The following is a 19464-nucleotide window of genomic DNA, read 5'->3' as shown; positions in this document are numbered from 1 at the left end:
AATGACACTCACGACTCCCCATGGAATACTTCATTTCCATCGTTTCATTATTTTTGCGACCACCTCCTCCATCCTTTCAATTTTCCTTCTGACAAAACATACCCAGTTCTGTGAATTCTTATTGGTGAACTCGGCTGACTTTTAGTTATAATCTTCATCTGCATTTATGTACTTGATCTAATTACCTCCACTGCAACCCCCCAGCCTCCACATTCTATCCTACATTGCCTCCCTTCCGCTGTACGTTCCATGCAGAAATACAAATATGCACTTTGAAGATCCTTTCAACCACATTCGTGGTCTGTGGTGTATGGAAACGAACAGCATGCATCACCCTTGAAAACTAACTGGATAAACGGTAACATATAAATCAAGAAAAGTTGAAGTCTCGTAGCCTTTTGTGGCCATTGGGGCAGTGAATTCACATCCTCTTTTGTTCAGGACTCTGCATAAAAAGACGAGGCCCGACCCTTTCCTTCCAAAATTGTAAGCAAACTCATCATGGTGAAGAAAGAGAACCATTTTGCTGCAATACAGATTCTGCTTCCTTTTACCAACCTGGAAAGGGGATGTGTGTGTGTGTGTGTGTGTGTGTGTGTGTGTGTGTGTGTGTGTAAACTGTGTATGTTTCAGGACAACAGTCAATAAACTAAAATCAGTGGTAGGCTAATTTTTTCCCATTCTGTACACAATCAGACTGCCATAACTGACATTTTGAGCAGCACAAATTCAAACCATTCCAGCTAAGATCACTCAAATCAACAATCTTTTCATACGAGTGTCCCCATGTCAGATAAATCACAAGCTTGTCATTCCAACGTAGACTGTGAATTCAAAGAGAGTTGCTGAACACCTTTATGAAGACAAGAAGAGACTTTTCAAAAGATATCAATACACAAGGCAAAGGATGGACACACAGGAAACAGAAAAGAACAGGTCCACATTACTATGAAGGTCGTAATCAGTGAATTAGTGACCAGAACAGTCCACACTTGTGCTCAAACACAAAAGGGTCTTCCGGATATGTTGTTATATTATTCCTCATCCACATCCATACACGCAATATAAATGCCCCTTAGGCTGTGAAGAGTACAACATTTATCACAATAGGAACTAAAAATCACTGTTACAGTACCAATCACTGCACAAGTGACCCCAGAGAAAAAACAAAACAAAAGGCCCTGTTGTCCGACGGTGTGCGATGGAGACACACAACATGAAAAATCCCCATGGACAACACACCTTATACTTTCACAGACTGAAGTCATCACATGAGGTTCTCCAATACCTGTTTTTTTAATTTTATTCTTTTCTTCTCATCAATTTGACACAACAGATATATCATGTATGTACAACTCCACCACCAATACCGCATCCCCCAACCAGGTCACTTGACCTTTCACAAAGTCAACCAGAAAAATCGAATGTATACGCTTTGATTTACCAGATATTGCACACTGCTGGACCAAATATTGCACAGTGCTAGGTACAACTAACGAGTCCATGGTTTCAAAAAAATACATTGTAAAATAAGTTAAACCAACCTAAACGACTGAAAAAATAAGATGGCTGGGGCAATCAGATACACATACATATATATGGCAGGTCTGTGAGGAACAGGTTCACAATACAGGGTTTGAGTTGGCCCCACAAAAATCACTTTGGAGATATGTTCAGTAGAACTACCGACTGGTCCCACACAAGGGACAGGACACAGACGCGAGTGCATTTCATGAAGATCAGCATGACCAAGAAACAGTGGGCGCTTCACACACAGCTGGGGTTTGAAGTACAACAAAGCACAATCAGCTCACACCAGTCCTTGTTCCCGGGACCTCACCCCAGCCTGAGGGGTACGCAAGCTTCCATGGACACAAATCTAAAACCAACTCCAGAATGTCAAGACTCTCACAAGACATGGCATGAATGTCTAGGCTTTATTAAGGCTTCAACCTTCATCCCTCTCAACAGTGACATGGATGATGATGCATCCCCATCAACTTCACACAATCATCTGAAAGCTTTGTCAACCCCACGAGCTAACTGAACGGCATGGCCTCACCTCACAAAGACTGCTGGTCATCATTCTAAAAATACTGACTCTTTCTGTGGGCAAGGACACAGCTACAGATTTGGACACTGTATCTGAGGTATTATTTTTGTTGACACAAGCTAAAAGATACAAAGTGAAACCAAGCAGCAGACAGTCAACATATATAAGAAATGTACATACAGGACAGATTGTGCATATCAAGCAAAAGTAAACAGCAGGAATGCATTTTCCTTATAAAAACTCAAGTGTGTTATAATATATTCATCATAATATTTCCAAATGCATGTCATAGTTGTGGGAAATCTGTATACATGGGAAGAAAAGTACTCTTCAGGCTCAAGATACAAAACTGCAGAACTAAAATTCATGCATGAACTAATTTAGCTGTTTGGTCAGCAGCATTGACTGATGATTAGGAGGGTGTGGGCTCAAGCACCAGCAAAGATGGGTTTTCTTGGCCAGTGGCTGGCTCATACCCAGAACTGAGTGTGCTATGTGCTAAAGTGGGACGACTGGGACCACACAGATGAAGATAATCCATGTCACAGATGTGTCTTTGGGAGAGTTAACTAAAATTATCTGACCAGTACTGCTGGTGTCTGTACCTATCAGATCTTCTTGATAATGGGATATATTAGGGAAGGAAGTGGAAAGTATAGCTTTGTCACATAGTCCCAAACCTGAAACGGACCCCCATTTTGAACCCCCCCCCCCCCCCTCCCCTTGCAAAACAAAGAAAAAAAAGTCCCAGGTCCAATTGCCTTTCGTGCCCAATTCTCATGATGAACTCTGATCTGACCCCCCTCTACTTCCATGCTTGTGGAGAGTTCCTGTCAAGGTCTTCAATGTTTGCAGATTCATGGTGGGCCTGTCTATGGAGGAATGTGGTTGCTGACTCCAATGTGGAGGAGATGCTAACTCAGTCTGGCTCTGCGACTCAGTGTCATCAGTAGTGGTGGTGGTGTCCTCTGTATGTTGAATCAGAACAGGCACAATGGAACACCACCCAAGTGACTAGGCTGCAGTGCAGGGTTTTCTCTGGTGTGTGGTCTCCTGGTGACCTAATTTCATTAGCTCACTGTAGACTACTGGCACCAGGACACTAGGACCAGACAAACACGGATGTGGCTGCACATAGGGAACTTGAAATGAGCAGCATGGGAGTAATGCTACTGCAACAATACAGACAGGGCAGCAAAAAAAAAAAAAAAAAAAAAAAAAAAAAAAAAAAAAAGGAAAGGTTTGAAAATGACTGCTGAGCATGACAATTTACACTGTTGAGGATTTTCCCCAATTAACAACAAATAAAATGACATTCTCTTATCCTTCTTATGTTTTGAGTGAGGCAAAAATACGTTAATTCTAAAAAAATCAAATTAATTTGACTAGCTGTCCCATGATTTTTCTGTATTGAGAACCACCCCTTCTTGTTTCTGGAGAGACTCAAGTGTGTGTGTTCCAACAGCTGACAATCTATCACTTCATCACAGAAAGAATTGGTAATTTTAAGTAGGCAAAACTTCAGTGCCCAACACCATGTGGGTTGGATCCGCCTCTGAATCCCATGAAGGTGCATGTTATCCCATCCCAGCAGACATCCAGAGGTGGAGATGTGCCAAAAAATCAAGGTGGCATCCCACCATCCCCAGCATGACCCACCTTCAACCAGTCAGGCTTCCTGTCAATCAACAGATGAAACCAGTATGCTCACCAACAGACAAGTACACACAGCAACCTGCAAAAATCAGTTTGCTTTTTTACGGTCAATTCTAAAGATCCCATTACCGCTTGTGGTCATAAGGACAGTGAATTCACATTCACTGCGTCTTGGGCTCGGTGCTGGAAGGCAGGGCCTAATCTTCTACAGGGTGGAATGAAGAAAATCTGTGTAAAGTGCTTTTTCCAAGAATGCAAATACCAAGCTGATCACTGGTCAACACTGGATCAGTATGCCAACGCCTGACCTGATTTGTGATCCCCTTATATTTCATGACCCATATAAAAAAAGATACTGGCATCACAAAAGCAACAACAACAAATCAACAGCTCAAAAAGGACATCATAATAAGTATCATGAATGGTGCTTGCAGTCCCCCCCCCCCCCCCTTCCTTTTTTCCCCTGTACCAGTTGGCAGAATAAGTGAGTTGATGGAGCAGACACTTGTCACAAAAAGATTGACCAATAATACCCTGCCAGTCAAACATGACTGATACAAGTGGGTAAGTTTTGCTTGACATAAACATCACAGACACCAAGCAAAGCACAGCACATGGCCACTGTTACCTCGGTGCACACTGGAGGCACTATCCATGTACAAAGGTTGGTTCTCAAAGCAAAGCCAACATCATCAAAGGATACACTGATGGCGGAGGGTAAAGGTAGCTTATAAATACGCAAAATCTTCCATATAAATCCAGGCACAGCAATATATACAAGTTATTATGTCAACACCACGGGAAAAAACACACGAAAGAATGAAAGAAAGAAAAGCTCTGGATATTGCACATAACCGATTGCTTAAATGTTCACAACATGGACTGGGTGATGTGGTTACAAACAGCGATTTCACATTTCCATTCATGAATATTGAAAGAGTATGTCCAAACTCTTTGGCATTCATAATTTCTACCTTTCTCTTCATTATTGTGGAAAACAAAACACAACAAAAAACAACAACAAAACAAACAATAACAACAAATCATCTACAGTTTTTACTCTTATTGTCAAAGTTCAAATTCTTTCCCCAACAAAGAATGGTGGGTGGGTGACCAGCCGCCGTGGCGAAGTGGTTAGCGTCGCGGACTGACGGCTGGGAGGACGCGGGTTCGAATCCCAGCGGAGGTGGGTTTTTCGGCCCGTGGCCGGCTCCTACCCAGAGTTGAGTGTGCTGTGGGCTTAAATGGGGAGACTGGGACCACACAGTCGAGTGTCATCCACTTCAAGGATGCGTCTTTGGGTGTGTTGCTCCAATTACCTGACCAACACTGCAAGTGTCTGTATCTCTCGGGCCTGGTTAACGCCGGGATATCATTATGACAGGAAGCGTAGAGTACAGCCTTGTCACGCAGTCCCAAACCAAAATGGACCTCCATAGCAACATCGTCATCATCATCGTCATCCTCCTCCTCCTTCATCATCATCAATATAAAACAAGATAGTCTCAAAGTCTGTGGCCTTTCATGCTCTGCTCTCATGGTGACCTCAGTTTCGATACCCCTCCACTTCCGTGCTTGGGGTGAGTCCTGTCAATGTCGTCAGTATCGGCAGATTCATGGGGGAGCTGTTGTTTGAGGGACGTGGTGGCGGTCTCCACTCTGGGAGAGACGCTCACTCAGTCTGGCTCCGCGACTAAGCCATTATTGTCGTTAGTAGGGGGCTTAGTAGGTGGTGTCCTAAGTACGTTAAAACAGAACAAGCACCACTGAACACCACCGAAGTGACTCAGCAGCAGTGCAGGGTCTCCTCTGGTGTGTGGGCTCCAGGCGACCTAACATCGATGGTTCCCTGTGGACTGCCAACGCTGGAACTGCGACGGACGAACCTGGGTGTGGCCGTGTATGGGGGAATCTAAATGAGCGGCGTGGGAGTAATGCCACTGAAACGGCGCAGATGATGGGGCAGCAAAAAAAAAAAAAAAAAAAAAAAAAAAAAAAAAAAAAAAAATGGTGGGTGCATTGGGAGAAATAGCAAAAAGACCGAGGAGTGAATGGCACAGAGCAGTGAAACTGCCCGTGTGACAACAGCCAAGGCCTTGGAGGCTGACACAGCCTGAAAGAGAGAGCAAGTAGAATAGCAAAACCCTGTTGCTGATTTAGTTTTAACCCTGCTGCATTCATTCTGGCCACAGCCAAACACTTTGGAGAGTTTCTCTGTGGAATATGTGATTACAAGAGGGTTAAAAAAAAAAAAAGTGTCACTTTCACAGAATGGGAATGTGTGTTCCTGAGAGAAGATGAGACAGGCAGGAGAGAAGTGAGCAGTTGTTGGTTGGGCGACCTTACACAGCTGTTTAAAGGTAACTATTCAGAATAAGAAGAACAGGAAGAGGAGAGGAAGAGAATGAGTTGTACCAGGACTTGAAAAAGGAAAATCTATTTAGTTAAAATATGAATTTAGTTTCAGAGAATGTGTAAATATGAAGTATCTGAAATTTCCAGCTGGTAAACCCCCCCCCCCCCCAAAAAAAAAAAACCAAAACAGAAACTAAAAATGAATACACACACACACACACACACACACACACACATGAGCAACAACCATAATATAGACTGACGATGATGTGGGATGTAAAAAGAAACAAAACAACCCCCCCACACCCCCCCAAAAAATCCAGACACCAAAAAACTTGTTACTCATAAACTCCTTTGGGTCCACTTGTTTCTTACATGAATTAATGTTTATTTTGACATTCTTTCAAACTGTCAATTCAAGTTTTGATACTGAAACTATGTTTTTTATGTTAAAGTTGTGGAGGATGGGGGTGGCAGGACAAGGTAAACAACCCATGCGTTCAACACACTGGATACAAAGATCCATTCTGAGGGTTACATGACAACATGTGAACCAAACATAACTTGCACTTGCAGAGTTTCAGAAAGATGCACAGTCATTAACTCTCTCCATACGAACGGCGAAAGAGACGACGTTAACAGCGTTTCACCCCAATTACCACCACCAAAATATTACAAGCGGAAGGCTCTTACACTGAAGAGGTGAATGTTGACAAAGAATACCACAATTCTGACGACGGAAGCTAAAGGTTGGGTCATTCAGACACCCACTGGACATCCGAGGGGTCTGTGTAGAGGAGAAGAGAGGACTGGCCATACTGAGTGAGTTAAAGGAAACTGGGGAACAAAAGGGAATCAAAATGCAAGATAACATCAGCACAGAAATGGGAATATGCAGAACAGAAGGAAAGCAAATTAAAAAAAATATATGCTCATCAGTTTTCTTATTTAGAAAGATAAAAAGAAGATAAGTTCACCGACATGATGATATATGGATTACAAAAACCACAGAGAAAAAACAAAAACAAAATATCTGAGCAATACACGTCAGATCGAGCAAGTTCCATTATCAGGCAAAAAGAAGCAATGAAAATTTCTGACCAACTCAAAATAACAGATCTTACAAGATGTGTGCCTGCATGTATGCATGTGTGTGTATTTGTGTGTGTTAATAATCATATGTGAATGCACATGCCATATCACATGTTTGCACATGTATGTGTGTATCTGTGTGTGTTTGAACTTGAGCAGAAAAATATTATGAGAAATATCATGGTGAAAAGAATGATTTTATGCTGCATGGTAGACAACAATGGTATCTCACATTATGTAGTTGCTCCACAAAACAGAATATCAAACATCAACACCTCGGTGCATATCAAAAGGTTAAACATGATTTACAAAATATAGATTGTAGAAAAAATATGTATATATGGAAGTAATAAACACTCAAAACATGCAATGAGATCTAAGAAATAATAATCACACTGAACTGACAGAGGGCTGAACCAGGCAAGGTACAATATGAAACAGATGTGGGTATCTATCACCATGCTGCTATAAAAACACCCATCCCAAGTAGTTCATAAGTATCTCATAACAACAAGGCCAACATGGTCATCATCCCCTTTCTTCCAGAAAAGGTTGCTGCTGATTCTGTAGTTTTCCCACACTGAATACCAGACAGGTCATGTCACCAATCCAAGTCCACTGATGGCAAGCTCTGCAAACTATTTTCAAATCAAGTTCAGCACCTCTCAAAATGCCAGCTGAACGCTCTTCACATTGACAGAAGGATCAGTCAAAAGCAAACCAATCTGTACTGGTAAAGTAACAAAGAAGGAGAGGGGGGAAAAAAAGGAAAGAAAGCAGCGATGTACACTTGAAAATCACACAAAATTATTTCTAATGCCCAAAATACATTCAATCCCACTCGATCAGCACAGGCGATTTCCGTCCAACTGAAATGTTTCCCAGTGGTGAGGTAAAGATAACTATGGAGTATTTTGATTCTTGTTGATTTTCTTTTTTAACAACATATTTATGTTACTGGTCAGCTAAATTCCCTTTCCTGTTCAACACATCAATAAAGACTTTCAAACCACAAACATGTTATATTTACTGAATAACCTAAAACCTTGAACGAATTCCATCTTATGTCAGTAAGAAGTAAAAATGCAGATAAGGAAACAAAAGGACAGGGTGGAACTGTTGCAGAAGGAATCAGCCTCACCGAATGCAGGTCTGTTGTTTGAAAACAAAGCCGAACACAGTTTTCAGTTTCAGTTTCAGTAGCTCAAGGAGGCGTCACTGTGTTCGGACAAATCCATATACGCTACACCACACCTGCCAAGCAGATGCCTGACCAGCAGCGTAACCCAACGCGCTTAGTCAGGCCTTGAGGAAAAAAAAAGAAGAAAAAAAGGGTGAATAAATAATAGATAAGCTTACACAAATAAATAAATAAATAATAATTATAATGTAAAAAAAAAAGAAAAAAAAAAGGTAGTAGTAATAATAATAATAAACACAGCGCAACAGCAATCACCACTTATTACTCAATAATTCGAAATAGTAATTAAAATAAGAGAAGAGTTCTGTTGTTATTAGCAGAGGTATAGTGTTGATTTTATTTACTTTTTATTTCTACCCAAACTTTACAAATATACCATCAAACGAATCCGCAACCTGGACGGGAAATTGTGGCTTTCTGATAAGTCTTACCCAAAAGCCTGGAAGAACTGCTGTCAGGAGTGAACCCCCTCCCCCCACCATGACCCCCCTCTTTACCAGCTGATCACTCCGATTCTCAACCTTCTCTCCACCCCCTGTTCAGGTCCATCTTTATATCTCTGTGCATTTTTCTTCATTATCTGCTTATTTCATTTTCAATGAGAGAGAGAGAGAGAGAGAGAGAGAGAGAGAGAGGTGAGACAGCATACAATTCATCTTTTAAACCTTTGATGGTCAAAAGAAGATTCCCAGACGAGAGAAATATAACTGTTTCTTCTCTTTGTCAAAAATAAGTAAAAACTGAACTGGTTTCCTGCCCATCCATCTCACAAGCTGCCCGCTCCGTCCTGCAGTCAGCTCACCCAGCTCAGACCTAGAGTGCAAAGGAACAGATAGTGTGAAAGGCTTTGACTTACGAATGGAAATGGTGTGATTTGGAATGAAAGAGAAGTTTGATAGCTGGTTGCAAAATTCAGGTTAAAGACCCCATTGCCTTTATGGCCATAGGGGCAGTGAATTCATATTCACTATGTCTAGGGTTCAGCATTGGACGGTGGAGTCAAATGCTCTCCTTCCGCTACGATTAAATTTCCAAAACCGAAGTCAGGTACCCATCCACACCTTCGTGGAGTGAAGAAAATCAAGAGTCAAGTGCCTTTCTTGAGGACACGGCACCATACTGAAACATGGCCTTGAACGTCGATCAATGGTGAATACTGGAATACTTAACCGATTTTGTCACAGTGCCTTTGATAACTGAGGGGTCAGAAAACAATGCAAAATACATCCACGGTGTGCTCTGTTCTTTTTTCAGATCCTCCGCCAAAGGACGTACAGTGCTGTGTTTCAAGCACAAGCAATGTCCATTTCCTCCTCTGGGGACTCATTCACTTGCAATCCCTGGTGGACAACTGCAGATGAAGTCTTCAATAAACGTCAAAAGTAGCTCCTCCCCTCTCCCCAAATCTTGGAAACTGCCTCACATTCAGAAAAGCATTCTTACCTGAAAATCTTCATTAGCACTATGTGGAGAATGAAATGAATAAAACATGATGAAATAATTTATTTTGCAGCAGTGCTTAAAAACAAAACAAAACAAAAAAACACTGGACAAAATGGCGTAAACAATGGATAATTCTTGTCAGTTATATCTGTTGGGAATTTATGCCCATGTCAAATAATCAGAGAAAAACAACAATGGTGAGGTGAGAGAGAGAGAGAGAGAGAGAGAGAGAGAGAGTGTGTGTGTGTGTGGTGAAACTGTGGTGAAAGTTTGTGTGTTTGTGTGTGCGTGCATTTGCATGTGCACGCACCCGTTGGTGTATATATGTATGCATTTGTGTGTGTGTGTTTGTGTGCGTGTGCACACGCGCACATGCGTGCCTGCGTGTGTGCATGTGTGTGTGCGTGTGTGTGGTGAATGTGTACACATGTGAGTGTGAGAGGCAAGGCAAAACATGACAAAACCTCCATCAAACTACCTTATAAAAAATTTCTCTCTCTTTCTTATGCCAACACTTCAACAAGCTGTATGATAAAAGTATGTGTGTACCACTGAAATCTGTGCTTATACCTGAAAGTTATCAAGACTCCTTAACTGAACTGTAACTCAACAAAAATAACCTGTAGCGCAGCCACTTTCCAATCCTGTCACCCTTTCAAAGGAATTTCACTGATGACATCACTGTCTCACAATTTAGTCCTACATGCAAGGCAAAACAACCCTCTCCTTCTCTAATGATTTCCCAGTAAGGACCTACAGCCTACTCAACCTTGCCTTGCATCATAAAATAATGCTCCAAAACTCTCTGATGTCATTCAACATAAATTATCCTAAATTTTTTTTTTCGGAAATTATCCCGAAGGAAAAAAAAAAAAAAAAAAAAAGGTTGAAAGAGTGGTACTTTCGGACACAACCGAAAATTCAGCAAAAGTAAATAAATGTATATCTAGGTCCATATTTTGTTTCCAACTGGAGTCCCCACCACAGACACCACACATGTCTCACACCACCAAATAAAATGAGTCTGATCAGCTCTGTATGTCATTTCCATTAAAGACCATAGGAAATACATATTCATGGTCCTGTCTTACACTCTTTCCATGTCTCTTACCTTCCACTGTATACAGGTGTACATGTTTGCCTGGGCAAGTACCCAGTATTTGGGTTTGATTTTCTTTCAACAGAAACCACATTCTGGGTCAGTCTAACCCATCATGTTTTAACAGACAGAATCTGTACTCTCAGCCTCCCTGCAACCCTCTGAACACAAGTTTGTTTTTGGCAAGCACTCATGCTAAGTCTAACTGGATGAAAGTGGTACTAATTGTTTCCTCTGTTGACACAGTTGTTCCTTCTCAACAAAGAAAGACAAACAAAGCAACAGATGATGGCATGGGGTACACAATGCATTTGATACACATTCTAATTATGAAGTACACTTCTTTTGTAAAAGATCCAAAATCTAATGTATATATATATATATAATGTATTTACACACATCTCAATTTTAAACAGTGGACATTCTGAGAGGACTGAGGACAGATCACATGTTGGCATCACACTAGGACTCTACAAGTACAACCAGAGCTTACATAATACATCTCAAAAAAGCCTCAAGTCACAGACTACGATACAAAAATACTTCCCAATTTCTCAGTTGTGAGGACGGTTCAGATGATATCTGTTCTAAGGGATATCTGCTGAGTGAACTACTTGTTATTAAGATTCAGAACAAAAAAGATGTCATGTACAGAAGAAACACAAGAAGGAAAAAAACAACAACAAAAAAACTTTGAACAATGTCCGATTTCACAGGAAGAAGAACAATGGCCGTGAGTCTGCTTTGCTACAAGGACACTAGGAAATCCAGTCATAGCAGTGTCAGCTCATCAACTTGCATTTGTCTATTTCATTCATCACAATTCTTTTCCCTGGCTGACTTGTGCTACATTCCTGTCCATTCACCCTGTATAAATGCTACATTCCTGTCCATTCATTCCGTATAAATGCTATATTCCTCTCCATTCACCCTGTATGAATGCTACATTCCAGTCCATTCACCCTGTATGAATGCTACATTCCTGTCCATTCACCCTGTATGAATGCTACATTCCTGTCCATTCACCCTGTATGAATGCTACATTCCAGTCCATTCACCCTGTATGAATGCTACATTCCTGTCCATTCACCCTGTATGAATGCTACATTCCTGTCCATTCACCCTGTATGAATGCTACATTCCTGTCCATTCACCCTGTATGAATGCTACATTCCTGTCCATTCACCCTGTATGAATGCTACATTCCTGTCCATTCACCCTGTATGAATGCTACATTCCAGTCCATTCACCCGTATGAATGCTACATTCCAGTCCATTCACCTACATTCATGTCCATTCATTCCGTATGAATGCTATATTCTTGTCCATTCACCCTGTATGAATGCTACATTCTTGTCCATTCACCCTGTATGAATGTTACATTCCTGTCCATTCACCCTGCATGAATGCTACATTCCTGTCCATTCACCCTGTATAAATGCTACATTCCTGTCCATTCACCCTGCATGAATGCTACGTTCCAGTCCATTCATCCTGCATGAATGCTACATTCCTGTCCATTCATCCTGCACGAATGCTACACTCCTGACCATTCATTCCGTATGATTGCTACATGCCTGTCCATCATCCATTCATTGTGTATGTGTGTTACATTCCTGTCCATTCATCCAAAATATACGCTACACTCCTGCCATTTTGTCATGTAAATCTGCTACATTACTGTCAATTCATCCTGTATGAATACTACATTCCTGTTCATTTATCCTGTAGGAACTCTACATTCCTGTCCATATGCACTGCATTCCTGTCCGTCTATCCTGCATGATTGCTACATTCCTGTCCATTTAGACTGTATATATGTTACATTCCTGTACACTCATTCTGTATCTATCAAGTTTGACCACAACCATGTTTTGGTTCTCATTAGAATTCTACTGAGGGGCGATCAGGTGTACGTAAATCACAAAAAAACACAGTCAGCAAAATACAGCCACTTTCCTCTGCCTGTATACTGAAGCATGGTATTGTGTGATGACCAGGTTCATGCCTCCTCCTTCTCTCTCTCTTGTGACCCGATTCCTCCACACCTAAAAGGATCGTTCATCTTATTTTGAAAGGGATAAGTATTTTCCTTCTCTTAAGCATGAACAGCAAAAACCAAATATTAATGTGTTGACCTTCTTGTCTATTCCCCCAAGGAATTCTTTTATCCGTGTATTTTATGACCATGCTGATACACTGCTTCAAAAGTGAAGCCACTTTGCTGAAAACATTCGTACATTTCTCAGACGATTAAGCAGAAAAGAGCACATGGCAAATAAACCCTGTTAAACACTGTCACTGAAAACAACAAAAATCATCAGTAAAACAAATATCACATTCCAGGGGAATATGTACACTTTGGGACTTATGCTCCCAGTCAGTGAACAAATCTGAACACAGAGGTAATTAAGTACATAAAAAAATACCATATCACAAAAAAAATTATTTAAAAAACCCAACTGAATAAATAAAAACAAACCATGGTAAATGCGAAAACAATAACTTTTTTGGGGGTGTGTGTGTTGGGGAGGGGGGGACAAAAAGGATTTTACAGCCATTATGTACATACTTGTGCTAACTGTTTGAACCAAAGAAAAAAAAAGATCTGCTCATAGTTTAAGTTGCCACCAACATATTGTAATCCACAGACACCTGAATGTGAAATCCTAAGAGTGAACTTACAAGTCTGTTGTGCACAAACAGTTCACTGTGCATTGACAATCCAGACAACATAAAACCATTCATTTACAAGAATTCTGAGCATAACTCCAACTATACTCTCACACAGTAGCTGACTGTTCAAGTCTGGCAAAAGAATTCCTTATGCCCCCTTTTCCCTGCTCTTGCATAGAAGCTTTTTTCTGTCAAAGATTAAGGTCAGCTTGCTGACAGTAAAATTCAGGAATTGTACAAAGAAGCCAGATATCTTCACCACCTATTAACCTTAAAATTTGATGGAAAGCAGCTCATATGAGGAGAAGGAAAGGGTGGACAAGCAGGAAGTAGGAAAGTCCTTTTTTTCTTAAAAAAAAAAAAAAAAAAAAAAAAATTGATTATGTCCTTTCAAGTTTTCTGCAGGGTAACAACATTTCAAAATAGAACCGTTTAACTTATAAGACAGCAGAATACACTATGTACAGTGGAATGACCACACACCATGTCATGACATATCACAATGTATCACATACATGCATGCATGCATAAAAAATACAACATGCAGTGAGAGTGAGAGGGAAGGTAGAGGAATAGAAAGTAAGACAAAGACAAACAGGTAGAGAGATGAACTCACACACACACACACACACACAAAATTATGTGACAAAGTGCACAACATGCTCTAAGCTTCCATGGCTCTCACCCATCTCAGCACCAGTCCACATGTAAAATGACTCAGTGCTTATCACACTGGTTTGCCAGGAGCTGCACCCTCTAACTGGACATATGTGTAATCCTTTTGCATTAAAAAAAGTTTAAAACCTTGTCCTGTTTCACATACCAACAAATACCACTCAAGAAAGTAATGGGGCTTTCTGTTCAATACTACAACTGGCTTCATAATTCTTAAGACATGCACTGCAAGTTGCTGCACTCCATTCTAATGGTTTTCTGAATGGTTTGCTGGAAGTTCTGGACAAAAAACAAAACAAACACAAAAAAAACGATAAAATATGAAGGAGAATGGGAGGAATATGCTAACGGGTACTTTTGAGAATCGTGACTTAAAAAAACTGGTAAATGCATCATCTGACACAGAAACCAGTGCTGGAATGTCAAGGAAAAATAAACCAAAAACCAACATAACTAAGCAGAAAAGTCACCTTCAGCCTGCCACTCTGAGAAGTGAATGCAGAATGTCAGCATGCTGGTCAGTCAATGTGATGACTTTCAACATCACACTGGAGCAAGGAAAAAGAAAGCTGTCAGATGTTCCTTTTCTAATATTTTGCCCCAACGTAACCGAGAAAACAAAGAACAATGTCCCAGCTATGCTGCCCCAAATGTGCAGTTGTGCCACTGCTTTGAGGCTTCACTGCTTTACACGGTAGACTGTTTTCACACTGTAAGATTATTTTCATGCTGAAAGATTACTTTCTTGCAGTCAATCAATGAATTTGACATGCACCTGTGCAGTTTAGTTCAAACATGTCATGCAGTGAAGTTTGATAACAGTGAAACAACACTACAGCTTTCATCTGTGACAGAGGGTGCAAAATACAGCAAAAGCAGGAGCGGCAGAGATGCATGCAAAACAAAGTGCATTAACTTCTTCTTCTTCTTCTGCGTTCACTCGTATGCACACGAGTGGGCTTTTACGTGTATGACTGTTTTTACCCCGCCATGTATGCAGCCATACTCCGTTTTCGGGGGTGTGCATGCTGGGTATGTTCTTGTTTCCATAACCCACCGAACGCTGACATGGTTTACAAGATCTTTAATGTGCGTATTTGATCTTCTGCTTGCATATACACACGAAGGGGGTTCAGGCACTAGCAGGTCTGCACATATGTTGACCTGGGAGATCGTAAAAATCTCCACCCTTTACCCACCAGGCGCTGTCACCGTGATTCAAACCTGGGACCCTCAGATTGACAGTCCAATGCTTTAACCACTCGGCTATTGCGCCCGTCTAAAGTGCATTAACAAGTTATACCTCTTTTGACAGAGAAAATCACTCCAGAACAACTCACTGCACAGCTGATGCACACCGTAAAGAGAAATGATTGGAGCATGAACACACAGAATTTCTGTGCAAGATATATATATATATAACCACAGAGAGTTCATGTTAATGGAAATGCTATGTGCACAAACACACAGTTTCTGTGCAAGATGTATAGCCACAGAGAGTTCATTATTTTATTAATGGAAACTCTGTGTGCACACTCTATACCTTTCTCACTGTTGACAGCCTGCTCTAATATCCAGTCCACCAGCCTCGAATTCCAAAGTTAATGTGAAAAACCCATTATTCTGAGAATTCAGTTCTTGACAAATCTCTGTTAAGTCAGATACCTGTGAAAGACATGAAAACCACAACTTGATACAAAGGCTGCACTACCCTGTTCCCAAAGGCCTCATTGTCACAAGTCATTGTTCAATCTCATTGTCACAAGTCACTGTTCAATCTCATTGTCACAAGTCACTGTTCAATCTCATTGTCACAAGTCATTGTTCAATCTCATTGTCACAAGTCACTGTTCAATCTCATTGTCACAAGTCATTGTTCAATCTCATTGTCACAAGTCACTGTTCAATCTCATTGTCACAAGTCATTGTTCAATCTCATTGCCACATGTTATTGTTCAACCTCATTGCCACATGTTATTGTTCAGTCTCATTGTCACATGTTATTGTTCAATCTCACAGCATTCTACACTATCACTTTGTATAAAATCGCAATGTCCATGTAGAAAAATATTAATCACGGATTACCCTGTTGGTCACAGAATCAAAGAAGTCATTTCTTATTGTCATGAATATTTGAACTACTCTCTTATTTGACAAAAAGCCTAAAATTCATTGGTTGATACTAAAATGCCATCATTCTGTCAGTACCACTAAAATGCCATCATTATGTCAGTATGTTACTATTTAAATTTGTTTATCCAAATCCTTGTGATAAATCGCTGGAAATAAATGTCAAGCCTCAAACCAAACTGTACACATGATGCTTCTGACAATAGGGCACAGCCCCATACTTTTCATTCAAAAGACCTCTCACCCCTGTTCCCCACCTTACTGATAAAAAAAAAAGGGTGTTAACAAATTCTATGCTTTTGAATGAGTCATATAATGATGAAAAACATTACAAAAACAATATGACGTAAAGAAGATGAAAATGAAGAGGAGGAAAAATACAGTATCTCTATGCAAAACCAAAAGGATAATATATATATATATCTCAGCCCATATTCACTATTCACTCATGTTTACATAATGTAAATAAAATTATGGACAGGATGTTGCCTGTCAGCATAGATCACCAATAATAACGACATAAATAACAAGCTGTCAGTTCTATCTGATGTACTCTGTTATGATTTAAAGTTATGGACTGTTTTTTGTTTGTTTGCTTGTTTGTTTGCTGCTGGTGAAATTTACTTTGTGGTTAATTGAAATGTTATATTGTGAATAGAGCTGGCTTCATTTTCTGAGTCTGAACATTCTGATGACTTCACTTCCATGTCAATTTTTACACAGATAAGCCACATCACATTACAGTACACTGGAGTCAAACCAAAGCTGGTTGACTGTATGCAGTGCACATGAATGGAAAGTAAACATTTGGGGTAGGGGATACAAAATGACCTGATGGCCTGGGCAGTGGTACCAAAAATAGAATAAACTAGCGCATGTATACTGTTGTCAATGTTGACAAAATTCTGGTGAAGCATGTCATGAAATAACAATACAAGTTAAAATCCACAGCAAAACAATCACTGAGGATGAAGGAACAATGTCACCATATAACCATGCCAAAGCAGTGCACTGTTCCAATGTGATTCCTCCTCACAAGATATGCATACTGAGAACAGCAGAAGAAGCAGAAGGGAACATGCTCACTGGCTTCCTAAGACATGAAGCTCTTCACCATGACAATGGGTTACAGCACTATTTTTATCACTATATATGGCCAAGGATGTCAGAAGACGTGAAGCATCTTCATTTCTGATGGACAAGCACTTCAACCACAGTAACTTGTTGCAACAAGACAAAACCGGGGAAAATGAAAACCACAACAACAAAAAAGAGAAGACAAGGCAAATACAACCTTTTTCAGCCCATACTGACTCAGCCCCTATCCACTCTTGCGTGAAATATGTCTTGTGTCTATATCTTACAAAATAACTTATGTGAATCTGACTCATGGACGGTGGCTAAAACTCAGCAGATACAAGACTTTTTCAAGTCTTCCAAATGAAAAATGAACATACAGTTTCTGTTGTTCCTTCATTCTTTTTTCTTTTCTTCTTTAAATATTTGCTGCCCACCTATGGCGTCTTTGTGGCATTATTTGCACACCACTGATCTTCAGTCCTGAATGAACTACCACATCCAGCTTCATAAAGTGGCAATCCTTGCAACAGCAGTTCACTGGGAGTTCTTCGCATCATATTGCCATGGCACACAACCCACTAAAAGGAACCCTGCACTGTTGCAAAATACTGGTTACTTTAGTCATCACACCCACTCTGACTCACCCTGTGCAGAATACCCACTAAGGTCCCTGCTTTTGGCAGTAATAACCTGGTTGCAGTACCTTACTAAGTGATCAAACCTCAAGAAATCACCCCTGTGTCCCTTTATAGACTCCATGAATGTGCTATCAAAGACAGTTTTGGCATAATCATGCCACTGGCATGAAAGTGAAAAATAAATCAAGTATGAGGTCACCACAAAAGAGCATGGTTTCAATGGACATTGATCCCCCCCCCCCACTAAATGATGATCAGTGATCACAACAATGATGAAGAAAAACTCACTCTCTGCCAACTCTGTTCCAGTCATTGACCATCTATCAGCTCCCTCTCACAAGTCTCTTCAGCCAGATCAAACCAGGAGTGACAGCGAAATGGAACTGTGAAAGGCAAATGCTTTGATCTGGAACAAACCTAAAATCTTACACAAGAGGAACAAGACAAGAACTCCAGAAGCTGCTCTGTCTCTGGGTTCTCCATCAAAGGAGGTGCACTGCTGGGTTACAACCAAAGTAAAGCACTGATAATGTGAGGTCAAGGGCGTTTCCCTGCTACTGATACCATATAACCCAATACTACCAGCCACATGGCTATGTTAACAAGGCATAGCTGGCAATATGACTTCCATGACAGAGGCATCAATCTGGACAGAAAGGGCTGAGATGACCGACAATGGCCATGTGTTCATGTCCAAGGTAAACACCTAAATGGAGGAATTTGGCTGTGGGAAGGCCTGGACAGGGATGGGCTCTGCCAGGCTCTTCCTGCCCAACACATGCTACATGAAGATGAACAAATCACTGGAACTCAGGCACTATCCTATGCCCGCCAGTTGTGTTCAGCGGAGCAGTGCTGGGGGCTCATCAAGCCGGCCATCCCTCACTGCCCCTTGCTGGGTGTCTGGGGACCAGGGGCCTGTAGCTTGTGCTTTCAAGGTCCAGTTGCTGGAAAACTTGTTGGAAAGCCCCCACAATTGCAAGAAACAACTGAAAATTTTCAAGTAAGAGAAAGCCCCTGCTATTGCTAGACACAGCTGAAACTTTCTAAGAGTCAGAGAAAACCCCACAATTGCAAGAAACAACCAAAACTTTGTGTCACAGAAAGTCCCCACAACTGCAAGAAGCAACTCCCCCAAAACTATGTATAAAACAATCTCCCAGAGAAACCCAATCTAAAAATCTCAAAAAGCGAAAAGGAGAGAGAACTTCTGAAGAAAAAGCAAAAGAAACTATTGCAGAATGTCAGTTTATCATTGAACAAAGCAACTGAAAGTTTCTTAAAGCTAAACAGAAACATAAAAACATAAATCAATCTGCTCTATTTCCTCCATTAGAAATCATACTCGCGTTGGTCACTGAATCAG

The sequence above is a fragment of the Babylonia areolata genome, chromosome 4 (assembly GCF_041734735.1).
Source record: "Babylonia areolata isolate BAREFJ2019XMU chromosome 4, ASM4173473v1, whole genome shotgun sequence".
Lineage (NCBI taxonomy): Eukaryota > Metazoa > Mollusca > Gastropoda > Neogastropoda > Buccinidae > Babylonia > Babylonia areolata.
The sequence above is the reverse complement of the archived record's forward strand: the minus strand, read 5'-3'. Positions refer to the sequence as shown.